The following is a 7,500-nucleotide window of genomic DNA, read 5'->3' as shown; positions in this document are numbered from 1 at the left end:
TGCAGATTCAGACACAAAAATGAAATAATTATGATGAAGGAAGATCAAATATTATGGAAAAGTTGGATTTTTTATGTCAGAATTTCTGGAAATGAAAAAAAGAACAACATCCAGAACAGGAAAGAGACATGGGAAAATCCTTATTACTACCAGTATTAAATGAAGGAGAAAACACGCAAACCATCATAGTGATGAATGCGCAGGGTTTCAGTTACGAGTAACTCAAAAAGAAAAATAGAGTACTTAGAAGAACTAACCCAAAATGAAAAGAAAATAGATATAATGAATATAAGTGAAACCTGGTATTCCCAAGAGACTGGGAATGATGATCAAATAAAAGGGTTCCAAAACTTATAGATCAGATAGAAAACTGGAATCAAGGGGGAACCGCAATATATGGGAAAGACAAAACAAGGAAAAAGGTATATGAGAAATATAGTAACTCAGAATGTGAACTAATAGCGGTAGAATTGAATCTGAAAAATTGATGAACATAGTAATATATAGACCTCCTATACTAAAGAGTTTGACTTAATAATTGAAAAATTGGATGATATATGTGAAATCACAAGGACTGACTATTCTCCTATCTGGTGACTTCAACTTTCCTTTCGTAGAATGGAAAGAACGAATAGGAGATTGTGGTTGTACTTATACATAAAAAAAGAGAGTAATAGTAGTGCAGAAGATAAGAGGCAATTTGAAAAGCTATTAGATATGCTACTAGAATACAACATTCAACAAATAAATCAACTGCCCAACAGAAAGGAAAATACTTTAGACCTAGTATTTGTGAACGAGATGAATTATGTTAAAGAAATAATAGTTTATAATGCGAATATTTCAGACCATAATGTCATAGAATTAACAGTTCATTCCAAAGCAAGTGAAAATAGAGATAAGCAAGAAATGAAAAAGTGGGAAGGATATGGAAAATACAACTTCTACAGTAAAAATATAAAATGGTCAGAAATTAATGAAGAATTAAACAAAGATTGGGATAACATTTTCGTAAGTGATGACATAAGGGTAAATACGGAGATATTATATAAAATATTGGAGAAAATATGTGGAAAAATATATACCGAAGAAGAAAAGTAAACATCATTCATGCATACAAGAGACAGAAGGATCTTGTTCCAGAAAATCAGAAAGTGGAAAAAAGGTCTTGCAAAAGAAAAAAAATGCATGGAAAGTTATAGAACTAAAAAGTAAGATAGAAAATGCAGAACAAAAGATTATACAAATCAAAAGAAAATGAAAAACGGGACTTGGAAGAAAAAACCCTATTTAAATATCAAGCAAAACCCAAGCTATTATACTCATATGCGAAGAAGATGAATAAAAGAAGAATAGAAATAGGCCCTCTGAGAATTGAAGGGAGATTAACGAATGAAAAAAAGGAAAATTTGCAACATACTGGCAGAACGATATAAGAGAGAATTCACCCCTAGAATAGATAATGAAGATAATGATATAGAAGTAAGGGATGAAAATAGTGAATATTTAGCTGACATAGATATTAATGAAGCTGATATTGTGCAGGTCTATTAATGAAATTAAAAATGGAGCTGCTGCAGGGCCCTGATGGAATTCCTGCTATTTTGTTAAAGAAAGTAGTTCATTCTATCGCAAAGCCACTTGCAATATTATTAAGACAAAGTGTAGATACAGGCAAGATTTATGATGAGCACAAATTAGCATATATTACCCCTACTTTCAAAAGTGGATCAAGACTAGAGGCAAGTAATTATAGGCCTGTGAGTCTAACATCACATATTATGAAAGTGTATGAAAGGGTAATGAAGAAAAATATTATGAAACATTTAATAAAAAATAATTTGTTTAATAAAGGACAACATGGTTTCGTACCCGGAAAAAGTACACAAACCAACTGTTAGTCCACGTGAGAACATATTCAAAAATATGAAAAGCGGAAATGAAACAGATGTGGTTTATTTAGACTTTGCAAAAGCTTTTGATAAAGTAGACCATAATATATTAGCGAAGAAAAATTAGAAAACACAATATCGTGGATAAAGTAGGAAGATGGTTAAAAGAATTTTTACACAACAGAAACAGATAGTTATTGCAAACGACGGAAATCGATGAAGTCAAGATAATATCCGGTGTGCCGCAAGGTACGGTGTTAGCTGCAATACTGTTTGTTATTATGATTGAAGACATAGACAATAATGTGAAGGATTCGGTAGTGAGTAGTTTCGCAGATGACACATGAATAAGTAGAGAAATTACTTGTGATGAGATGACCTCCAGGAAAAAGATCTACAAAGAGACCTTAACAAAGTATATGATTGGGCAGAGGTAAATAGGATGGTATTTAACTCTGATAAATTTGAATCAATAAATTATGGAGACAGAGAAAGAAAGCTATATGCATATAAGGGTACCTAATAATGAGACCATCACAAATACGTAGCAGTTAAAGACCTTGTGGTGATGATGAATAGGAACATGTTATGCAATGATCAAATAGCAACTCTGTTGGCAAAATGTAAAGCAAAAATGGGAATGTTGTTACGGCACTTCAAAACAAGAAAAGCTGAACACATGATTATGCTTTAATAAAACACTATGTTCGTAGTCCACTTGAATATGCAAGTATGATATGGTACCCACACTATCAAAAGGATATTGCACAAATAGAGATGTACAAAGGGTTCCTTTACAGCTAGAATAGAAGAAGTTAAGGACCTAGACTACTGGGAAAGACTACAATTCTTAAAATTATATAGTCTAGAAAGGAGAAGAGAACGCTACATGATAATTCAGGCATGGAAACAGATAGAAGGAATAGCAGAAAATATCATGGAACTAAAAATATCAGAAAGAGCAAGCAGAGGTAGATTAATAAGTTGGCCCACCCAAAAACTATACCAGGAAAAATAAGGGAAAGCACACAGGGACATAAATCCACTGACGGCAACCAGCCACGATAATGCAGGGGCGTTACCTATTCAATGCGTTGCCAGCTCATCTGAGGAATATATCAGGAGTGAGCGTAGATGTGTTTAAGAATAAGCTCGACAAATATCTAAACTGCATCCCAGACCATCCAAGATTGGAAGATGCAAAATATACCGGAAGATGTACTAGCAACTCTCTGGTAGACATTAGAGGTGCCTCACACTGAGGGACCTGGGGCAACCCGAACAAGATGTAAGGTCTGTAAGGTCTGTAAGGTCTCTCTCTCTCTCTCTCTCTCTCCCCGTTACAGTTGTCTAACGAAATAAAGCTGTATTCATCCTTCTTTTTCTCTTCATCCTTCTTTCTCTCGCACTGTCCCTTGTGCTGTAAATTGTAATAGATTGACGGCTCTCTCTCTCTCTCTCTCTCTCTCTCTCTTCTCTCTCTCTCTTTCTCTCTCTCTCTCTCTCTCCTTAGATTTCATTAATCTAACAACTACAAAAATAACGGAATGGAGTTAGCCTATTTATTTCTCTAACCAGTGCCATAGTTCTCTCTCTCTCTCTCTCTCTCTCTCTCTCTCTCTCTCTCTCTCTCTCTCTCTCTCTCTCTCAATTTATCCGACAAAATACTTTTAATCTATCTCACCGCTTGATTTATTCCTCTAACCAGTGTACCAACTCTCTCTCTCTCCTCTCTCTCTCTCTCTCTCTCTCTCTCTCTCTCTCTCTCTCAATACCTTTCTTCGATTGATTTCACTCCATACACGACCATGGAACTCCGTGCTCTTCCCATGTTCTTTTCTTCGTTCCATTCACGTTTTATACGCCAAAGTATAGTTTTTTGGGGATAATACTCCCTGAAGATTGCCTTTCGTATCTTTGTTGAGTAGCAGGAAAGTATAGTTAAGTGTTTCGTGTTATAATGTTCTCGGATGCTCTTGGGTATATCACCATGGTCTTAAATGGTATTCCCGGGCACAGCAGCCGGTGGTTGGTTGGTTAGGATTTAGCTGGCCTTATGCCAGCACGGGCTCATGCTAATAGAGCAGCCCGTAGGGAGAGCGGCCGGGCCACATATTCCTGAGATGTATGCTAGTATTGCACAGGCTTCGGTTTTTTTTTTTTTTTTTTTTTTTTTTTTTTTTTTTTTTTTTGTCATGCCACTAGGTTGGGTTAGGTTAGATAACCTGATTGCAATGGTAACTCGGTTTTGGGAAACATAATGTGATTATTTTCAAGAAAATTCTAAGGTTAATTTTTAAGTTATGGCGTCCCGTTTTTTTTTTTTTTTTTTTTTTTTTTAGGGGAGAATTCACTGACTGTACATCTGTGGAAAATACGAACGGGCCCTAGCCCAAATTTCATTCATTCATTCATGCTGTCTCTGTCGTGGTGCCGTTGATATAGTGTTTAATTTTGACAAACGTGTGATGAAATATAATTTAAGACAATCTTATATTTAATATATGAATTGGTGGATTATTCAGTAGTTATCGAAGGCACAAGATGCAACCCCGTGTCCGCATTTAGCCCAGGTCCGAAAACTGCAGAGTAAAAGTTGTGGCCGATTGCTGCTTATAACAAATATTAAAGTTCCCAAGTAAATCTTTATATGTATGACTGGTAAAAATGTTTTGTTACAACTGAATTCTGTCTAATAAAAGGAGCCCATACAAACGCCAATATATATAGAGAGAAAATACTATATTTCAGAGACTGCTGTCTCTCCCTTCAGGTAGATGAATGAGAAAAGTTACAGAAAAGGTGGTATTTATACCAACAGAATCATCCACAGGTAAGCCAATTTAGGCCACTCCCACTGATAATCCCTCTTTAATCCTCTTTATATATATATATATATATATATATATATATATATATATATAAATATATATATACATACATATATAGATATATATATACATATATATATATATATATATATATAAGTTTTCGAGTAACGTTCCATTGAATTGTTTGGAAATAAGTTCAAAAGTCTTCATTCTTTATCGAGGTGACGGGTTATCTGTCAGCTTGAAAAAAAAGATCGAATGAAATTTCATAAAAGAAAAGACGAAATACTTAGGACCAGAGTAATTCATTTTCAGATAATTGAGTCCAAATAAGGCCCCAGTATAATAAATTTCATATAATTGAGTCTAAATAATTTAATCTTTCCAGTTGCTCAATTATAAATTTTGTTTACGACTTGTTAAATGTTTGTTTATATAAAACATTTGTTATTCTTCTTTATATAAAGTATTTTCCATTGCCCAATTATGCGAGGTTATGAGAACTTGTCGCCCAGTTATACGAAGAATTTATCACCTGTCAAATTATGCAAAGTCTTTTCTCTATTTCATTATCATCGTAGGGGCGGTAGCGCCTTCAGTGAACCGCATGCGGTGCACTGTAGGCAGCACACCTTCAGCCCTCGCTGCAGCCCATGCCATTCCTTTTACTGCACATCCATCCATATTCTCATCCCCTGTCTCCTAACAGTTTTTTCAGAGTGCAACTGCGAGGTTTTCCTCCCGTTACACCTTTCAAGCCGTTTTACTCTCGGTTTCCCTTTCAACGCCGAATGACGTCGTAGGTCTCAGCACTTGGCCTTTAGCTTAAATTTTATTCATTCCACCATATTTAATTATGTATAACATTTGTCATCCAGAAGTTGTAAGAATCCCCTGGGAAATTATATAGAAATTGTTAAGGAAATAGAATTTACTGTAAGAAAGGAAATCGGGGCGAATCACGAACCTGAAGGAGAATTGAAAGCAGTAAAAAGGAAAACAAAGCAAGCAAAGTGTCCAAAGATCATCTACTTCAGCTTCCGTCTTCTATTTCCTCGAATTTCAGCCTCGGTCCTCCCTTTCTTTTATGCGTCAAAAAGAGAGAGAGAGAGAGAGAGAGAGAGAGAGAGAGAGAGAGAGAATATAGCTCACAGAAGCTTTAGTTTTACGAGAGTGTGAGCCAGTGCGACTACAGTTATGGGGCTTTCGGCCATCTTTGCCTCCTTAACACACTTTTTCTCTGTGATTTCTTGCTTCCATTGTTACTCTTCACCCCCACCCCTCTCTCCCACCTCACTCATCTTACTCGTTGTCCCTCCCCCTTCCCCTCTCCCCCCCTCACCCCTCCCATTTTCTTTCTGAAGTATTTTTCTCGTTCTTTTTCCTGCGTGTCCATGTATCTTATTCGTGGAAATATATCTCGCTTATGGGGTGAATCTTCCGTTTTCTGTTGAAGTCTTCTGTAATATTTCTGTTTTCTGTTGAAGTCTTCTGTAATAGACATAAATGAAAAAGGTCTTTGGATAAACCGGTAGTGTGAGAGTTTTAGCAAAATGAGGAATCGTTGGTCATTTGTGCCATTTTTATATAATATACTTTATCTCAAAAATAATTTTGTAGTTCCAAATAGATAATTAGTCACTTGAAAAGCAAACGAATCTTACATTGCTCTTGGGGACAACCCGTCCACTTCCGATCTCTCTCTCTCTCTCTCTCTCTCTCTCTCTCTCTCTCTCAGGATCGAGCACTCACAATCAAACTCAGGAAATAGCAGTACATATGAAACGAGAAACCTCGTGTATATATATATATATATATATATATATATATATATATATATATATATATATATACACATGTGTGTGTGTGTGTTTAGTTACAAAGCCAAGTTTTTGTTCTTTTAATGATACGATTAAAAAAGGAAATCGTAAGTGTTTAAGTTTTCAATATCTGTGCAATAGTCTTTTATTTGTAATGAATCAAGTGATTTGAAATGTAATATTGCTCTTGTTTCTCTAATCGTCTTTGATGTCAGATAGTTTTGAATGTAAAGTAACATGCATATTTTATTGCAAAGACAATCGTTCCTTTTATTGAAAGGAAACTTGCATTAGATAACATTTTAATGTTTTAACGTTGGTAAAATGATACAGTTCTGTTTTTATAATAATAAAATAATAATAATAATAATAATAATAATAATAATAATAATAATAATAATAATAACAAAGGCTATTCTGTAAACAATGGCAATAAAACAAAGTTTTTTCATCTTGTCGCGGAATAAGTTTTCCAATAAACCAATTTTTTTTTCGGGGCAATTCTCTCTCTCTCTCTCTCTCTCTCCTCTCTCTCTCTCTCTCTCTCTCTCTGTTTATATGGTTAGTAAGGGACCGTTTTTACTCACATGGATGGAATAATATAGATACATATAAATACATATATACATATATATCTATTATAGGATATAGATATATATATATATAGTAATATGTGGTGTGTGGATGTGTGTGTGTAGATAGATGAGAGATAGATAGATAGATAGATTTAATGTTATTTATAAATATAGCTTCAATAGCGAGTTTGAGTTTTAATTGGATTGCGTATAGTACTTTGCATTTTTTTAGCTTATCATTCCTAATAGGGAATGTTTAAGAATTTAGTGCAAATGTGTTTTTATCGTTTTCAGTTGGGTGGAAAATAATTTTGTTTCTTTTAACTCGTAAGTCTCTCTCTCTCTCTCTCTCTCTCGTACCCAAAAGATGCAGAAACGTTTT

At 34.7% G+C, this 7,500-nt stretch overlaps 1 protein-coding gene across 3 annotated transcripts in view; it reads left to right on the top strand.

The window, feature by feature from the left end:
• The window catches only part of LOC135206226 (tyrosine-protein phosphatase 99A-like), a 605,334-nt gene that overhangs the window by 220,797 nt on the left and 377,037 nt on the right, over positions 1-7,500 (top strand). The gene's annotated exons all lie outside the window — the stretch shown is intronic.

The sequence above is a fragment of the Macrobrachium nipponense genome, chromosome 29 (assembly GCF_015104395.2).
Source record: "Macrobrachium nipponense isolate FS-2020 chromosome 29, ASM1510439v2, whole genome shotgun sequence".
Taxonomy (NCBI): Eukaryota; Metazoa; Arthropoda; class Malacostraca; order Decapoda; family Palaemonidae; genus Macrobrachium; species Macrobrachium nipponense.
The sequence above is the reverse complement of the archived record's forward strand: the minus strand, read 5'-3'. Positions and strand labels throughout refer to the sequence as shown.